Source organism: Agelaius tricolor, unplaced genomic scaffold, assembly GCF_023055355.1.
Source record: "Agelaius tricolor isolate 1412-34295 unplaced genomic scaffold, bAgeTri1.0.p SCAF_4, whole genome shotgun sequence".
Lineage (NCBI taxonomy): Eukaryota > Metazoa > Chordata > Aves > Passeriformes > Icteridae > Agelaius > Agelaius tricolor.
In genome coordinates, this window is record NW_027269264.1 from 20,919,662 (window position 1) to 20,940,137 (window position 20,476).

The window sequence follows — 20,476 nt, forward strand, 5'->3', positions numbered from 1 at the left end:
TTTGCACCATGCCACCCTCTCATTAAAAATACCAGACAACTCCTAATTTAAAACATTTTCTTATTGGAGCAGCTACAGCAGCTCTCATCTGTGTAAATATATGCAGTTATTTTTCTCCATCAGCCCTACTGACTGGAGGTGCTATCCCTTTTTGACAAACAAATCAGATTTAGGTTCATCTTCACATTTCTCCCTATAGTCACAATCTTACCATGACTATTCATGAGGGCTTAGTGCTGGACTGTGGCCTGCTTGTACCTATCACACTGAACACAAGGTAGATAGACTCAGCCTCTGCTGCTGACTTTATTTAACCCAACACAGGCACTTTCAGGCAATTGCAACATAGCCCTTGACCTACATGTGCTGCCTAGCAGGAACTCAATCCCCTAGCAAGACTCTGCACATGCAGTATCAACACCATTCTCATATGCCAGGGGTCTTATGATCAAACAAATGGGAAAGTTGAAAGGCAGATGCTTATGGGAATGTATTTTCATTTCTGTTTCAGTTCCTTGTGGCTCATATCAGGACACTTATCTCACCTTTCTCCCCACAAAGCAGACACCACATCCCTCAGGGTGTTTCTATGATGCATTTCAGCTCTCTCACATAGCTCCAGTGGCACAGGACCATTAATTGCCAGAGTGATCCCAGCAACAGCCTGAAATATTACCTTCAGGCAAGCTATATTGCTGTAACTTACCCTAAACAATGAACTTTGCATCAAGACTTGCCCCTCTGTTACTTTACTTTTTCAAGACTGCAACTACTCCCTCAGCTCTGGGCAGATACCACAGTGCCTGAAAAAATACTCTCAATACTGGTCTAAAATGTCAACCCAAATGTAAAATCAATATGAACACCTTTCAATAAGATAGTTTGTCCCTGCTGGAAGTCAGTTGAAGCAATGAAGGAATATATTTGCTACTACAATTGCAATGTCTGCCTCAGCACATGTGGATGTCTTACCATGCTGGAGAAGACCTGTCAGAAAACTCAGGACATAGAGCAGAAAACTACTAAGTCTCTTCTCTGGGTGAAGAAATGTATTTTGTTAAATCCGGAGCAACTGAGAGAAGTACTGATCCAAGAAGTCACTGATACCTTTCAATTTGAGGAGATTATTTTAGCCCTTCTGCTGGTTTAGAATACCTGCAAAAGTTATTTTGTCCAAAATACAGCCAAGATGTCCAAGGTGCTAGGAGGTATTGCAGTAAAAACATTTTATTTTACATGGATATACTTCTCTTTCTAGAGTATATCTCTCCATCTCCAAGCAGGAGCTACGTGGTCAGCCTGAACAGTTGCAGGGACAGCCACTAACAGGCCTTCCCTGGCCCCTTGTTATGATCAAAAGAAGAAATTGTTTTCAAAGTTGAACTTTCCATTTCTTCTCAGCTCTTAGACATGAAAACAGAAGTTAAAACTGCCCATATAGGAAAACAAAAAGATTAATTGTGCAACAACACCTGGCTGTCACTTAGGTTATGCAAGGCAGGAGAAAGAATCATATTTACAGTTTCTGGCTGGTAGAAGTCTGGTTTTAATATTGGTGGTTTACCTTATTTGTCCTTTTAAAATCAACTTCATTATCAAAATCTTGAGATAGAAGGTTTCTCCTAAACTTCTAGGGTGAGTAACTATAGGATTGGTGAGTGGCAGCGAAATATACTGAAATTTGACACCTGTTGGGAAACAATTGCTTTTCCAGCCAGGTCTCCAGCTCCATGCTGGGGTGGTGAGATGTTCCTCTGTCCTAGCAGAGGCTAATGTCTCAGCTGAGTGTAGACAGGCAGCTCATCTCTTCCAGGTCAGTCTCCCACCCCTGTGGGTAGGAGGTAAAAAGCTCCAAAACAAAGAGGCAAACTTGGAATTTGGTGGCTAAAGACCCTTGTTTTGCTTTCTTGAATTGGAGGAGAAATCACTGCACACTCACAAGCTACTATTAAAACCTGATCAGTCTCGATGTTCTGTGAAACTTGGAAAGAGGCAAGAATCAAAAAGGTATGTTAAACACCATAATTCAGATGACATATTCAAGGTGTTTCAAATTCTGGTGCTGTTTTTTGCCATGTGGAAGCAAAGTCTGCTGGAAGAAAAGTTTTACTGGATCAGCAAAGTCTGCTTCTCTAAGATGCTATGGATAAGATGTAGATTGTTTTGTATGAGCCAAACAATATTTACTACTTACAATATAAAACCAAGATTTTTTTTTATCCCACTGTGGAACCTTCTTTTTCCCAGGCTGAACAGTCCCAACTCTCTCAGCCTCTCCTTGGATCAGACATACTCCAGTTTTTTAACCATCTCCATCGCCCTTAGCTGGACTTGCTCCAGTATCTCCATGTCCCTCTTGTGCTGAGGAGCCCAGAACTGGGCCCAGCACTCCAGGTGAGGCCTTGCCAGGGCTGAGTAGAGGGGAAGGATCTCCCCCCTTGACCTGCTGTGTACATTTCTCCTGGGAAGCTTTTGTTTGCCAGAAGGATACATTGCTGCCTCAATGTATCCTACCTCAATGTTTGGAATCTACGCCTTAGCCCTTTTCTGCAGAACTTTTTTCCAGGTAGTAGGCTTCTGCTGCATGTCTGGAGTTGTTCCTCCTCAGGGGAAGGACCTTGCATTTCCCTTTGCTGAACTTCATGAGATCCTTTTGAGATCATTTCTCTAGTCTGTCCAGGTCTCTCTGAACGGCAGCATAGCCTTCCAGTTTGTCAATCACTTCTTCCTATTGTGTTTCATTTACAAACTTGATAAGGGTACAGTCTGTACCCATAATTTAGCAAAGATCTTAATCAGCATTGGTTCCAGTATTGATGCTTGATGTACATCACTAGGAATTGGCCTACAACTGGATTCATGCCACCAACCAAAACCTTTTTAGCTCAGGTGTTCAGTCAGATTTCAGTCCATCTCAGCAGTCACTTCTCTAAAACATATTTCAGCAACTAGTCTATTAGAATGCTGTTGAAGAAAGCATCAAAAGCCTCTCTGACATCAAGATAAAAAGTAACCACTAGTCTCCACATGTCCATTGACCCAATCATTTCATCACAGAAGGCTATCTAGTTGGTCAGGAATGACTTCCCCTTCCTAAGTCTCTGCTAACTGCTCCCCGTCATCTTTTGTTCTAAATGGTTAGTAGTTAGATATTAATTGAAAATTAACCAGAAACTTGAGAAATCAATAGTGTCAAATAACTATGTCCTAGGCTTCATAATTTTTACTACATTATATGCCAAGTCAATATTATACAGCTATTTCAAGTAATTTTCTATAGCTGATCATTCATTTTATTCTTACCTCCATTCTCTGTGCTTCTCATGGACTTCCTCTTCTGGCTCAATACATCTAATTGCTCAGCTACAACTAGAAGATTGAAGAGTATTTCTGTAGTATTTCAGCCTGCAGGGGGTAAGAAAAGAAATGTGTCTTTACTAACACATTTTAAAAAACCTCAGGAAGAAAATGGTATTTGGTTCAAAGCCTTTTAACTCCTGAAGAAATGATCGAGATAGGCTGTTGTTTAGAAGGTAATGACCACCATCTTTTATCTCCCAATTTAACAGTTGTACAGAACTATTTTAATATAAAATAATGTCTGCCACTCTTGTTCCAAGCTCCATTCTGGAAGGGCAGGTATTTTCTGCAAATGCCTAATTTCATATGCCTTCACATGCCTTTGGTTTAATAGTGTATAAGTGGCCTTTGCTGTTTAGACCACAATTTTTCTATCTCCATCATATCTAAAATATCCATGAACATTCACCAATACGTGCTGATATGAACTATGAGCATTACAATAGCATCAAGGGCAGAAGATTTCTAGGCATCTATAAGTATGCTGTAGTTGGAGGAAGTTTCAGAGTTTTGGGTTTGGAAGCACCTCAGTTGTAATCTAGGCACCAGAATCCATTTGGATATATTGTCACTAGCTTGGAAACACACTGGGACATAAATATGAACTTGAATAGGCTGTGCTTCTTCATTTCATTTACCAAAAGACTTTTTTTCTCACATGGGTAATGCAGCATCCAAATGACTATTTTAAAAAGTAAAGTCACAACACACAAAGCCTTGTTCTTGAAACAAAAGGTAATGAATGCTGCTAGAGGTCCTTCCATGTGTTTCAAACTGTGCTAAAAACAATACTGGTCATGTCTTGTACAAGAAAGTCATCCTCCTCATGCTGCTTGTTCTCTAACTGTAACCAAGACAAGTGAATGCTCTGTTTCTTATCAGAGTGCTGGTATCTGTTCCTCCTTTCGGAGAGTTCATCCAGCTGGTTTATGGCTCTCACAGCTCAGCTAAGAGGGTGGGGGAAGGGGATTAGCCCAACAGTTACAGTAAATTACACACATTCATCGGCCCCTTGACTTCTACACTGAAGTTCTTGCCTTTTATGGCAGATGTAGGGAAAATGATATAATGGTATGCCATACAACATGTACATAGAGAGCTGAGGATGTATTTCATATATCTTTGCAAGTCTTGTTCTGCAAACTTTTCTTAGGGAATTTAGAATTTACAGTCTGATAAGCAATTTCACTACAAAGGATAACTGAATCTCTATCAGCAGCTACATGCTCTGTCAGAGCAAAAAACCAGGAAAGGATAGAAAATTATATGATAGGAAGAATTAGGGGGGGAGGGGGGGGGGGAGGGAGGGAGGGAAGGAAGGAGGGAAGGAAGGAAGGAGGGAAGGAAGGAAGGAAGGAAGGAAGGAAGGAAGGAAGGAAGGAAGGAAGGAAGGAAGGAAGGAAGGAAGGAAGGAAGGAAGGAAGGAAGGAAGGAAGGAAGGAAGGAAGGAAGGAAGGAAGGAAGGAAGGAAGGAAGGAAGGAAGGAAGGAAGGAAGGAAGGAAGGTTGCCTTCATTATGCAAGAGTGCAAGCACAGTCCATTAAATTCTGCTTTTTATGTCAGTAGCAAAATTATCCTTAAAGCTATGATTTTAGTCTGGGCCTGTGCTAGAAAATGAATTTGCATAGCAGTTATTGTTTCATAGAAGAAAAATGAAAAGTGGGTTTTGAATGAAATGATAGTAGAAAGACACCATAGTCTTTATGTGGAGTGGGCTATTGTGAAAGAAGGTTACTGAATTAAATCCTTAGCAGTGTTTCTAGATTATAATGTGAGTTTTGTGAGGGATGGGAGATTTCTCTTGATACATTCTGAGTACACTTTTGTGTTATGAAATTCTGATCATCTGCCTTTCTCATAGGACTTCAGTGGAACATCTCCAATATTTGCTAAATATGGAGTTGGCCAAATAAAGTTGCATGGAACAGCAAAATGAGGATTATCACACCTAAGTGTGTGGGCATTTGGGATTTCATCCAAATTAATGCAAAGTTGTACAGTCCTGATTCTCACCTCACACATTTTTTATGATAAGGTTGTTATGTTATAAATCAGAAATTATTTATTTTCCTGCTAAATATTTTGCATAGATACTAGAAACTGAATGCAATAACCACTACCACTTAATGCCTCTTCTGTTGAGGGAGCACTAACTCTCAGTACTAAACCCTCAAAACAGTTTTTCAGGAAAAGTAGAAGTAATGCAAAGATTATCCATACACTTTGTTGTGCCCTTGATATGTGAGTAGGCTTTAATTCCATAGAGCAGTTTAAGTGGATGAAAAAGGAACATATTTAGGTTGCCTGACTGCTATCAATAAATGCAGAAGTGCAAAGCTATGTAACATAAGACTCTTGAGAAAGTGTTAATGAAGTGCAACTGGTAAGTTACCAATACTTTTCACCATACCAGTCACCCAAACATGGTATAAGCAACTTTACCTTATGAAAATAATTAACAAGATTTTTTAGGTGAAATTACTGATTCTCTCAAGTCTTTCCCACTGTCATCTTCCATAACCCTTCTCCTTCAAATGATGCTATTCATTATTGGCTGTATCCTTATGTAAGTTGAACCAACCCATCTATATGGATTCTGAATCTTGCCTTGGATTCACAAGAGGATTCGGGTGAGGGGAAGTTACATTTGCTCAAATCCATACATTTCTACACTTCAGGATCTGCAAATCCTGCAAATTTTCTGACACAAAGTCAGTAAACCTGTTCTGCATAAAAACAAGGATGTCTCACACAGATCTGTTACACTACCTTCCTTTTTCAATGTAGTAAATAAAATTTTCTTGATCTCTTCTGCACTCTGAAAGTTGACTGAAAGCAAAGATTTGTTTTAGGCTAGCTTTGATCAGAATGCTTATCCCTCAGTAAAACCACTTAAATTTCTCCACTGATATACTCTAGCCTGAAGACTAGAGTATATCAGTGGAAGGTTGGAAGACTTCTAAAAATGCTAATTGGAAAGAATGTCTGAAGGTCATTGAGTCCAGTCTCCACCTTAAAGAAGGATTAGTACCAGTGCTAGACCATGTCAACCCCCTCTCTACTTTTCTGTTATTTTTTGAAAGTCAGTTATCAGATGGTATCTTGCAGCTATAAGATAACACAGAAGAAGAGAGAAAAACTTACTGTAAAAAATCTAAAGACAGTTTATGTTTACTTTGGTCTTGATTTTAAAGGATTTCTTATTCTCTGTCATCCAAGAGTTTCTGTGTTCAGTGAAAAGCAAATAGGGAAGGGGCATGTCAAACATGCTTCAGAAGGCTGCAGAGAGAATAGTTGTAAGCGTCCACTCCAGAGTGCAAAAATGAAAAATAAAACTGTTTAATTGATGTGGGTTAATGTATGTAATAAGCTACAGTTACTGGGTCAGCAGAAAAACAGGCCTTCTTAAAGATTTATATCCTGCATGAATAATTTACTGTTCTTTTGGAAGAAATTACCTAACCCAGCACAGGACAGCAAGAGTGAACAAGCCATTGCCCACAAACCTTGGCAGAAATCTTGGAATGAAAAATAGTAGAAAACACCCCCTTGACCCTTTTTCCTTCAAATAATCAGTTTCATCTGATTAAGGAATGCTGAAGAATGGTGAAAAATGTTCTGTTTAGAAATCTGGAATTGTGATGGGTGGCAGCTGAAGGATTGTAGCTTCCTTGTGAAAGCTTTCCTTGGAGATGGCTGGCACTGCAGTGCAGGTTGGTATGTGCTGGTCAGACACATGTCACACTTCAGCAGGACCAGCAACAACCTAAAGGAGGAAAAAACTACACAGCACTCTGAAGGGTCAAAAAAGCAAAGCAAACTTGCAGCTTTGGTGGCAAAAATATCAGTCTTTCCAGAGAAGGCAACAGAATGGTGATCAGCAGAGCTGCACTGAAGTACCTTGGACTCCAGCAGTTCTCTCCTGCATCTTCACCCTAAGATATTCTACCTTCAGCAGCTGCTCCAGGTAGACTTTGTGTGACCTCTGACTAGTCCAAATCATCTATCTCCCCATCCTTCCAGACAGGAGGCAGGATTGACTTGAATAAAGCCAATCCTCTCCTACCAGAAAAAAAAAGCAGAGTTGTGTGGGGCTGCTGGGTACAGCTATGGAGTCTGGTGAAAAGGACAAGGCATTGCCAATGTCACCTTCAGGTGGTAACTAACTCCATGCAGAATTAGTTTGATCTGAATCATTCACAGGTAGCTTTGTGGATGTTTTAGTGATAAAGGATTGCTGTAGATTACCAGATAGAGCAAAATGGGAGAAAAAATTATGGATTTGCAGAGAACTGCAAATTGGCAATGAAATCAGAGCTCTGAATTCACAAGCATATAACTTCTACGTTATTGTTCCATGTATTTGTAACTAATGAATACATACACCAATACATAGCCTTGCAGAGTATATTCTTGTCTGTACCCTAAAAGTGCTCAGAGCACTCTATATCTGTATTTAGCTTCTCAGGATTAGCAGTGAGTTATTTTGAGGTGTCTTGAATTCAAGAATGTTAGAGACAGTTGGGGGCTCCTGTGAGTCAAGGATGTTAAAATTCACAGCTCATGCATGAAGCATGTGAATCCTCCCCAGTTTAGTTTGAGGGCAGCAACAGGACAAAGGGCTTGTCATACATGCTGAGTCATTGGAAATACAATCACATGAGAGTAGAGTAGCCTACATAACTGATGTTAGGGTCATATCTTGTTTTTGATGTGTTTCAGCTGGTCCTGTTCTGTAAATACAGAGCAGCTGCTTTTCCAAGCTTCCTAGAATGCTGTATAGCCAACACAGATGGAATTCTAGAATAACTTTACCTAGAAGGTCCTTTAGGCATAACAATTCACCATAGGTCCTCTTCAGCTATGTTACTTCCACATTCACGTGGCCAGCAGAAAGAGCTAGGCATCCAAACAGAGCATTACAGTCATATAGTATTACCTTCTACAAGCTAGGAAAACCTTGCTCAATAACTTCTGCACCAAGATTATAGTTTCTGTTTGAGCTTTATGCATATCTTTTAGAATGACTCTCCAGTTATGACTCTTAACACACAGGTGCTTGAAAAAATATCACTTGTCCAAATCACTCCAAAGCTTAGGCAATTTATCTTTTAAAGATTTCTGTTTCTTTTTTTATCTGCTTTCATCTGTCTCATCCTGGTTTTCAGACACTTGATCGTAATGTGATTTTTTTCTGTTAAATCAGATCTGTCACACTCTGAAGCATTTTTCCATGTAAGCATTTCTAGTCTGGAATTAATTCACTTCTAAATTTTTTCTTGGATAAATAAAATAGAATAATTTTCTTAAGTCTTAATTGTCAGGTATGTTTTATAGACTCTGTTGAGCTTATAAACTTATGAACTTTTTCCTATTTTTTTCTTTTTCCAGTTTCTTAGTGTCATTTTTGAAGTGAGGACACAAGGTTTCTACTTTGGTTATGCTCTAATTCATGTTGCAGACAGAGATAATAGCCTTTTTCCTATTTTGATTGCCTCTTGCCTCTGCAATAAGAATGGCATTCACAAACTTAATTGCTTTGTTGTCATGAGAACACATGCTTCATGGGCTGCCCAATATGATATTTATGTGTTTTTCAGATTGATCCACAGGGTAAATTTCCATATTTTATGAGGAGATTGCATCCTTACTGTTTTGCTAGCATTATGAACCAGTACTGATGTATTGCTCTATGTACTAGCTGACTCTTATCAGTACATATGGATGATATAACCAACACAGTTATTTACAAATTCCTCTTCTAGTATTCTTCCCTACTTTCACCTAGCACTGTTCTTGTAAGCTCTTCAGTTTGAACATACAGTTCAAAAGACATGGAGCATTCCTTGGTCAAAATTAGAACTCTGAGTAGCATACTGGGAATAATCTTCTAGCATACTGGATTCACATGTTCAATTCTTTTCAAACAGCTTTCAATAAATACCTATTATAATCTCTCTTTTTAATACAGTCCTAAGTCTGGAATGTGCTTCTTTTATCTGCACACCAAATTAGACCCACTCAATACTCTGTTGTTTCTCTTTACTATCCCTGCAACCATAAAAATGAAAAGCTCATGCAGATTCTGTAGCATCCTAAGTGTGCTTATTGTCTACAGCACACAAATGTACCAGATCCAGCTTCACAGGACTTTGGCCAGTCTGCTGAGAGCTACCATTTTCTGCACTAAAAATAGTAGATCTTAAACTGGCTGATGTGCTACTAAACTGCTTAAATGGCTTTTGCCAGTTCCCACACATTTTACTTATGGATGTCATGGTAGCATAAAACAAACCCTAGGGCTGTTTTGGGCAACGCTGGTGAAAAATTATCATGAAAATGATGATGATAGGCTAGCAACACTCTTAACTCTCACAAAAATCAAATTTCATCAGAACACTAAGATTAGGTTATGAGGCCTGTTATCAAAACTATCATTAATTATTTGCCATAATAAACCTTCTTCAGCTTCACTCAACGCCTACACACAGGTACCCATTTATATACATATACTTTGATTATCCTGTTTAAATTTACAAATATTAGCATCAAATCAAAATTTTCAGTCCTCTGCTACTCTCTCAGCATTGGTTTATAGGAAAATCAGCATTAGCAGGGTAGAAGAGCTTCTTACAGCTAGAGTGTTGTATTAATTTCTTCCACTTTGTATGTCTTATGTGATCATTTCACTGTGCAAAAATTTTTTAGAATTTCTCTCTTTACCCAACCACATCCATCAGAAATTTTTTAAACCAATACTTTCAGCAAGGTTTGGTATGTCACCTCCTGTATGTCACAGAGCTCCTGCATCAGAGAGAGTGGGGCCCTTGGCACAGGGCTGTGCGTGTATCGTGTCACTTCACTCACTCACTCACTCACTCACTCACTCACTCACTCACTCACTCACATCTCTTCCTGCAAAATCCAGAGGCATCAGCTGCTCTGATCTCTTATCTGTCATAATCTAAGCTTCAGGGCATCCCTTGATTTTGGTAAACACGCTGTGATCCAGCTGCTTACCTAACCCAGTTCACACAAAACTGTACCTCTGCACTGTGCTGAAGGCATAATGGACCACAGATCCATACACTCTCTAGCCATGTGAGAATAGCCATCAAAAAGAGATGCCAAACCTGCCGTTCCTGTGACTGGGTAGAAAATGTAAGTACATAAGTACAGTTCCTATGTGGCATAAATTAATTCTGTACAAGTCATGTTGCTTATTTCTACCTGTTTATATTCTTTTGGTGTTTTGCTTAATCCGATTGAGAATTAAGTACAAGCTATGCTTTTAAACCATAGCTTCAGATGATTCCTATGAGTCATTGTTCTGAATAACCTTTGAATGGAAAAGTAAGGGCCACATAACATACCTGATGTGCAGTTCTAGTGAACCATATTGGAAAAGTGAACAATTTTATGAGTCAATACGCTGATTCTTTAGCCAGAGACACTGTCAAATCCCATCTAAGATGGATGGTAGATCAAAGTGATTGAAGGCTCAGCAAAGTGAAGGTTAACCACACCTCTAAAATGCTTTGATAATACATTAGTTGCTTTGTTTAGTTTTTCTAGCAGAGATTATCTTACATAAACTCAATTAAAAACACAAAGATAAATTATTGTGAGGATAATATAAGTATTTAGGAAGTTATAAAATAGTTTTTGTCATTTGGTTAAGCATATTACGCTAATAATTCAGAGCAATGTTTAAGAATATTTTTTTCAACTAGAGGAATCAGATTAATTTTAAGATGTAAAATAACAAAGACAGAGATCACTGTTTCAACTGTAAGGTACATTTGGTTAAAATCACACATATGTGATTGCACCTCTTCTACAAATAACATTTCTTGATAAGAATGCATTAGGTTTTAAGTTTTGTATAGAATGTGATTTCTTGAGGCTTGTGAATACATCTTTTCCATCTCAAGCTAATACTCTGGGATAGTTCAGGTACAGAGTATGAGTTCATGATAACTGTCTGTGCACAGTACCCTGGGTCATGACATAAGAATCATGGTTTCACATATGATGCACTTTGGAAGGAGAATGTGCTCTGAAGGATGAGTTTAACTTGCCAGATTAAAGGAAAACTTCTTGTAAGAATCCAGGAGAATAAAGCAAAATAATTGGTTGCCATTTTATTAAACAGAATAAGCTGCCTTCTTTTTAAGACAATAACTTCCCTTTTTTTTTCCCAAATACCAACCTGATTACAGGATTTTGCAAACTTTGAACGGAACTAAAAATCTGAAGTTTCTCTTGGGAAAGCTTACATTAAAAATGTTAGTGTGTTGAACCAGGGAAAAACCTTTCATTTGGAAGCAGTTTGACAACACACTGTGGCCAAACTCTGTGGCTTTCAGAAAACTGTGTTTTAGTTATATATGTTTTAGTTATATGACCCATCTGCTCCCACACAACAAATGTATGGCTGTGCTACATTACCTATCACACACGCTAATCTGACTGGTCCCTCATGGCATATCACAGAGGGATTGTATCCATTATGCATCCCACCAAAAGGTCCTGGCAGATGGGAGAGGATATGTGGCAGCTGAACCACAGTTTCCATGAAGCATCACAGCAATGCAGAAAGTTTTTAATGTTGGATGGAGCAATAATGTTATGTTTCCCATAGGGAATGTAGAAAAAATTCCTTTTGATTAAAAGTGTTTTGATATTTCCAAATTGAAAGAACTGAGCCAGACTTCATCCCAACCTCCCAGGCTCAAATTTTCACTTTTGGAATAAAATATTTGCTGAAAGTTAACTCTTGACATATTTTAAATAACTCCATCAAATACCAGCTTCTTTATTAAAAATGGTTCAAAGGCTGAAAATCCTAGTTCTAGGTTAGAACTCACCTTTCAAGATTTAACCTACATTTTTTTAAGAAATTAAGTTGAAATGTGTTAATATAGTTTACTGGTCAGTGTGGGCTAATATTTTGGGTCCATTAATGCCGGCCAGTTCAGCCACTTTGAAACTGCATTATTCTGAATTAGTGCTAAATCACAGTGCATTTGAACAACCTCAGAATACAGGTTTTGGCACAGTAAGGATATTGTTTAATAGTTTTGGGGTGATGTAAAAGCCCAAAGCTATGCTCAATATGTATACCAGTGGAATGCTAACATTAAAAATGCACAGTCTCTCCCTTTAATGTAAAAAAACTATGAAAAAAACACCATTTTCCTAAACCTCATGGAGATGTGAGAATCACTGAAACTGTTTATAAGCACCACAGTAGCAGCACTAGAAGATTTTGTTGCAAGGCATCCACGTGGGGCTTTTTTAGAACTGCTGGGAAAGGAAAAAGAGTCTTCTCCCAGATCAGGTCTTAATCAGGGTCTGCATCAAAGGGTACTTGTCCAAAGCCATGTCCATAGCCTGATAATATGAATCTCCCCAGGGATGGAGAGATTCAGCCCGCTAAAATATCTCTCCTTAACCAAAGAGCCTCAGTGTAGAGATGGGACACATTTAGGCCCTGAATGATCTCCACTCACAAGGCACCTTCACTGGTCAAGAGAGGCCTCCTACAATTTTTGGCAATATGGTTACACAGTGCATAGCTGAGATGGGGAGAGAGCAACTTGAATTCTGGGTACTTTATTTCATGTCTCACTATAGCAAGCAACTGTGTAAATTCCTGAAGGGAATACATGGTAGGCTGACTTGGTCGATACAGCTGCATTTGTTTGCTAAGCCTGACCTGGTGCCGTTTGCTGGCTTGAAATGTAACAAGAATGATTATGCACAGAGCCAGCCTGCCAGAAGCAGATCCTGAAGTTGCTTTGCCAAAAAGGCAAAATATCAATTCTTTGAAGAAGCTGCAAAATTAAGTCTATCAATAAAATGCATGAGGTAGAGGGGGAAACTATCTGCTGTAGCAATCACTGAGAACTAAATACTTTACAGTCAAGGGTGCTGGATCAGGCTTGTTCCTTCTATATCACAACTCCTCTCTAGGAGTTTTCTACATCAGGGTCTCAGCTGATTGTGTCTGAGTCAGCAGAGAACTTCCAACTGGCTTTAACATGAGATGAATCAGAGCAAAGGGAACATTGCAGCACTGTCAGGAGCCACATGATCATGATCTATACAGAAGTGCACTGACCATCATCATCCTTTTTTTTTCAAAGAAAAAATGAGATATTTCAGAAGTGATTATCTTGCACCATGTAAATCACCCATCAAGAGGGCATTAATATTGCACAGGTACATCTTGTTTATATCTGTCTCAACACAGTCAAGCAGAGTTGCTATCTATCCTCTCAACCTATAGGTTCACTCAGATTTACAAGTGAACATCCACATCATTCTGCACCAAAATTAGGATCAAGACAGAATCATCAGCTAGGCATTCAAAAACTTCAGTCAGTTGTTTCTTCCATTCCCTTCAGTACATAAAGATTTTTTATGCTAAATTGGCTTCTCCAAATATGTAAATGGGAAATGTGAGATATATTTAGCCTACTTTAAGATTTTTAAAACAAGAATTTTAAGATTTTTAAAACAAGAATTCCTTATTGACAAGAAAGGAAGCTGCAGAGGCTTATAATTTCCTTGTAAAGGGAAATGATTTTTACTCATGTAAAAGCAGAAAAAAAATACAGAGCTGGACTTCTCTCTGTTAAAGTAAACAGGCCTACGTTTACAAAAAAGGAGATTGACAAGGGCTTTAATCCTCCCCCCAAACAATGTCACTTCTTTTAGTGGAAAAAGAAGCTATAAAGCTATAAAGCAATGAAATGTCTGCTGTGGGAGCATGGACAGTTTATGCAAGACCCCATTTCTCCTTCTTGCATAAGTGCACCTTCCTTCCAAAAACCTGGGGTAAGTCTAGAGTGTTGCAGAGTGCATGTGTGTCTCTGAGCATGTGTGTGCACGTCCTGTGTCAGACGTGCATGTGTCTGCCCTGACACATGGCCCATCTGCAGGGCATGCCACACCGTATACTGCTGATTTCCATTCATGTCTGTCTTTGCAATAAGGAGCTGACAGATAAATAAATCAATCTAACATTTCTATTTAAATGATAGTACAGTGCCAATAGGATCTATTCTAGCACTCCTTGATTATTGCAAAGTACTTTTTTGGAACAAGATTTATAGAAAGGATTGATGGAGAATACGAAGTGTATCGTGTTAAGGTAAAACACTACAAACAAAATGTTCCCAAAATGACTGGTTGTTAAATTATCACTTTTAAAATAAGACACTGTGATAGAAGCTGGTCTGAGGCAAAGTTCTGCATGACGGTCAAGACCATTTGAAACAGTGCTGCAAGTGTTTCATGCTTAGTGATGAGTACAGAGGAAAGCAGAGAGACACCTCTGTGACAGATGGACACACAAATCAGTGCTCAAGCTCTTCTACTAGACAGAGCTGACAGGAGTTTTATGCCCTGAGCCATTTTTAGTGCAAGAACAGCAGACGTACTAACAGCATTTTAGAGATTCCAAAATTAAGACTTTAAATTTTACTTCAGTTTCAATTTTATTTAATGGCAACAAAATTTTTAAAAGAGGGGTTGAATGAAGCAGCTCATTCCACAAACAATTCATATCTATTTTTTCACCTACCCAGCTTCATGACAATCTTCAGAGTTGACAGAGAATATTTTTTCTGTTTTTACTGCTGCATGTTAGTTACAATCATAGAATGGGTAAGGCTGGGACGGACCACAGGAGGTCACATAGTACAACCTCTCTGTGCAGTCAGGGTCATTCTAGAGATTGTTAATCATGCTTGTGTTCAGATGGTTTTTGAATATCTGCAGTGAAGAAGCCTCCACAGCTTCTCTGGGAAATCTGTTCCAGCACTCACTCACACTCAAAATAAAAAGTTATTCTCATATTCAGACATGTTCCAGTTTCACAAATCCTGCACCATACTTAGTGCAAGACATGCATCAGTAAAAGGTATCACTAGACAAGTGGAAAGGACAATTTTTTAGGGCTTGAATGAGTAAACTGCATATTTTGAGTTAGAATGGTGTCAGAGTGGCATAATAAAGTACCATGCAAAGACACCCAGGGTTGTTGTAAAGGAAGCACAAAGGGTAAGTGAAGGAGAGCTGGACTGAGTGGAGGAGGGATAGATTACAAGAGATGACTCTGAGCAGTTATGACTATACTGCTCTTAATCCCCAAACCACTCCATCAAGAGCCAGTCTGGATGGACACTGAGATGTACAGAAACCCATGGTGACCATGGTGACCATGAGGAGAGGATTCCATGGTGATTTAGGGGATGTCAGCAAAGACACTTAAAGATAGATTTTATGTGATGAGAGTGGCAGGAAAGGAGGAGAGATGTAGCATCTCCAGAAGCCTATCCCTAGGCATCTCTGCAGGTGTGGGGACATAAGGAGGCAGCAGGCAGCACAGCAGGAGCCAGGTAAGGCCCTGCCAACTCTTTGCCTGAGAAGAGAATAAAGAGAAAGGTGCCTTTTCTGGTGTGAAGGAAGATTCTGGTGTGAAGGGGCTGAGGTACAGTCCCAGGGGTTACAAGTCAAGACAAAAGTAAGACTAAAAGCAGAACAGAAGATGGAACCAAGATATTACTCAAGTCACAAACTGCTGTGGCAAAGAAATGGTGGTGACATCATTAATGTTAGAGCAGAGAGGAAAAGCAATAGCATGAGATCTCTGCGCAGATGGTATGACCCATCACGGTACTTTGTCCAGTGACAGGGAAACTACTCCACCCTGACAGTCAAAGGCCACAGGAAACATAAACTGTTCACAGTAATCAGGGCAGGAACGTGCATGCAGTCCTCTCCTAATAGCTGCCTATCAGTTAATCCTGCAGTTTAGTATGGGGCCCACAAAAATGAGAAGATGTTAGTTATCTGGGTATAAAAAATGCTCTTTCAATCTATGTGAGAAAACCATCACCTTAAAAATACATCAGTTTCCATTCCACCTTTTAATCTAATACAATAGTCATACTTAAGTGAGATTTAACTTCCTGGAAAAGAAAGATAAAATTAGTCTTAGTATTTGCAGCCCATCACTAAGGCAGTAAGAAAATAGACACACTGCCTTGCCAGAACTGTTGGGTGTCTGGCTATCCAGAAATCCATATGCAAGGCCCAGAAATCCAGATGCAAGTGGGTAATGCTCAGACATGTGTGTTACCCCAGTAACAAGTTACACAGAATTACTATGAAGTCCTGGAGACTTGCCATCTTGAATATGTAAAAACTGAAAAGGGATATTTTCTCAAAGTTTGCATTTGCATATTTTCAAACTTAGGTAAAAGTATGCCAGCGAGTATGTGTATGGGTTTGAGATCATCGTCTGCAGTAAGATTGAAAGTTTGCTAGGTTGGAAAATACATGTTTCTTTGTCTTCATTCCAGCTTTTCACATCATTCTTCTTCTAATAGTCTCCTTCCACCAAAATTCTGACAGAAAATTTTCCAAATATTTCAGTCCAAAATATCTTCAGAGCAGTATTTTGCACAACTCTAGCCAAAATGCACATTTCCCAAGGAAATTCTACATCTTTAAGTTCCTTGGCCAGTCATCTAAACACGAAGGAGTTAACTCTAGACCCATTTCTGTGTCTTAATTCCATTTCAGAGAAAATGCTAATCCTTTAATTATATAGCATGTTCAACTGACAAAATTACTTTCCTGTTGAAAAGTTCCCTGTTTATACTGAAGGCTTTTGATAAAACTTGGCAATGGGAAAAATATAGATTTGCTATTGACATGGATTTTATATAGAAATTCAAAGAAACGTGCAATATTTTAAGGGGACTATTATGTAGCCACAGTGGTTTCCCACTATGTATAGCTAACTTCCTCCCTTCCCGGAACCACAAACCTCATGGTAAGCAAGCTCTGCTATCAGAGCTGGGGATTTTCAATCATGAAATGGGGAATTTTCAATTAAATTGAAGGAATTTAGCCTTTTGTCTTTAGTCCACCTCTTTGAAAATTGTGTCCTTTATCATGATAGTAAGGTTGTAAGAGGCTTTCAACAGAGGAATAGGTTCCTCTGAGGATGGATGGCTGGGAAGCCCATGGAAGAAACCATTCCATTCAATTTGCTGAAATTGTGCTCTAGGGTTTCAGAAATAGTTCACTGAGGGTTTGGTTTTTTGGGGGGTTGTTTTTGTTTTGGTTTTGGTTGTTGTTGTTGTTTAGTGTTTGGGTTTTGTTTCTTTTCGGGGGGGAGAGTCTGGGGGGGGATTGTTGGTTTTTGCGGGTTTTTTGGGGGGTTTTTCTTTGGTTTGGTTGTTGTTAGTTTTGGGTTGTTTCGGTTGGTGGATTTTGTTTGATTTTTTTGGGGGGTTTTCTGGGATTTTTTTTTGTTCATTACAATGAGATACAGATAAGAAGAACTGGCAACATGGAACAGTCTCCAACAAAAACTGAAGTTACCTGCCCATCATTTCTTAATCCTGTATGCAAGGTAATCAGATCAAACCTCTCAGATCTCAGGACCTTACTGAGTCTTGTTCACTAATGTTGTCCAACCATTTGACACCCATTTATCCTCTTAAATTAAAGAGCCTATATCTGGGTGGAGCAGCAAAAAATGCAATGCACAAGAAATAATTATTTGCAACTGGTTGCTTTTGTGAAAAATAAAAGTGAGTTTCCTACTGTTCGCAAATATGTAATCAGTTTCCAGTCTCCTAGCTCTTATCCCATTTTCTAAATGGGGGAAAATTTGTTAAAAAATAGCACTGTCTTAAGCTCCTACTGTCTAATCTTATTACATAGGGCTGATTGTGTTTCACACTAATAAGCTAAGAGGTTAGGACATTAATCTACTGTAAACTAAATGCTCCAATGAAATGTGAGAGAAGAGATGGTAAAGAGCTTGCTGTGCACCTGACTTATATTGCACATTGCACTTTTTAGTGAAGACAAAGTTACAGATCATGTTATCTGTGCCTTAAAACTGTTATTCAAGCTCTTGAGGTTTTCCTTCAAAATGTAGGCACTTATCCCTGAGAATACTAACAATTTCATTAAAAAATAACTTGCAACATCTTTTTGTTATTTACAAACTCATGATCTATCAGAGGGACATCTTGATCAATGACAGAGATAGACAAAAAATAAAGGCAAAAAGAGCAAGCTGCATGTGGTTTGGGGCGTTGATTCTTGCAGCATGAATGTTTGATTGCTATTGAGTTATTTATCAAACCTGAATCTGCATTAGGTCCGAATTCACAAGTTACACACTGATGTGCATTGTGCAAACACAAGTATTACTTTCTCCTCTGACTCAAAACCAGCACCTTTTATTTTAGGCTTTTTGAGATGAAGAGGCGATTGCCTTATGGGTCAAGAGTGCAGGTAAACTGAGCAGGATCATTAGCATTCAGTACTTTGCAGACTTGAGAACAACTTAAAAACTGGGATTAGCTAATTTAGATGTTGCTTGGTACAGTGGTGCCAAAATACTGCTGGGAAAAGCTCTTTGAGCTCTTTTTATTGATGATCACTGCTGGTGCATAATATTACCATTGATTATCTGAAATTATTTTAATAACTACAAATCTCTATGATATCACTTTGAAGAATAATCATAGCATTTAAATGAAAGTGCTAGGAAAACGGTAATTTTCTAGCTAAGCAGAACAAGTAGTATTTATTGTCCTTAAGTTTCTGTGATGTTTAACTCATTAGGAAGATATTTTCTTATCAATACATAACTCACCAAAGCAACCTGTGTCACCAGTAAAAAAAAAATAATTCCTCCTTCCTTATAAATGATGCAGCTAGAGGTATGCTGGACATGATTCAAATTGAATGAGATCACAGAAAAACTTGAAATTAGAATAGTACTTCTTGTTCTTAAAAACAAAAATTCCCCATGTGGATGTTAACTATGGTCCCAAGAAATGAGCCAAAAATTAATCTCCAGATGTCACAGCAGTACATTGCATAACTTGGTCCACACCAAATATCCAGAGCCAGAGCCACAGCCCTTCTGAGGTCCCCTTCACCATGCTCCAGAGGGATTTAAGCTGATGTTCAAGGGGACCTTTCCTGCAGAAAAATATAGCAGATAAAGCAGAGCTCCTCAGCAGTGCATACTTTTCCATCACCTGCTTGTCTTAAAGGAGTTGTTAAGGGACCTCAGGCTGAGACCAGATGCAGAGCAGCCAGGGATGAGACATATCCTGGGAAAGACACTCTTCCAGTGGACACAGAACAGAGAGGACAGGAAAAGACCCTGTGAGAGCAAAGGATTTGTTAAACTCCTGTCCAGGTGATGGGTTAGTGGGGGTATAAGTGCAACCTTGCTTTCCCCTCTGGCCTTCATAGAAGGTTGAACCAGATCATGCTGGTATATACTCAGTACAGTTACTTATGTACTTCAACACTCTCCAAACTAATGCTCAGGCTGTTTGAAGGACATATTCTGGTGTTTGTCAGTAACATGAACTGAGATAAGGAAAAATAAAGAATTCACAGCCAGGGGAAAGATCCAATAATAACTTATGACTTAAAAATCAAATCCACCTAAGCTCATACCAACATCCTTTTAGCATGTCAGTGGAGCAGGCACAGAGATTTCAATGGTTATATGTGGTACTCATCATATCTGCCTGCTACTGCCTCATTTTATTGCTTCAAAGGCATGTAAACCTCTTCTTGCTACATAGATAAGCAAACCCTGGATGGCATTACCCAGAGTGATGGGAAAGGAATTAGTGGCTAACCTTACCACAAAATCAAAAGCCTGTGGTACAGAACAAACAATTTCTGAAGTTAGGGCCAGTCAGTCAGATAGCTGGTGGAGAAGCAACTCTTAAGATGCAATCCTGACCTCAGAATAACCCTCACCTATACCCTTTAAAGTTCATAAATTCCTGCAGCCAGAGCTGCAGTAAGCAATGCCTCAGTAGCGGGTGTGTGCTTCCTGCCACCTAGAGGAATCCCAGAAGGTTCCTGATGGCTGGAAAATTCATGGTGCTGGAATTTCTTCCCCCCAGAGGGCACCTCAGCAGCTGGTAAAAAGAGCGGCCACTTCTGCCACTGCCAGCCTCAGACTCCCAGGGGACTGTGGACTGCTGAGCAGAAGCTTTCCAGGCACAAAAGAATTTCTGTGACCTCAACAGCAGTGCCAGGA

General features: G+C 39.1%; 1 long non-coding RNA gene across 2 annotated transcripts in view; it reads right to left on the minus strand.

The window, feature by feature from the left end:
* The window catches only part of LOC139589491 (uncharacterized), a 116,006-nt gene that overhangs the window by 90,257 nt on the left and 5,273 nt on the right, over positions 1-20,476 (minus strand). For both annotated transcript variants that reach the window (XR_011679030.1, XR_011679031.1), the window contains exon 2: positions 3,304-3,405. This is a non-coding gene — a long non-coding RNA (uncharacterized lncRNA). The remainder of the gene's footprint in view (positions 1-3,303; positions 3,406-20,476) is intronic.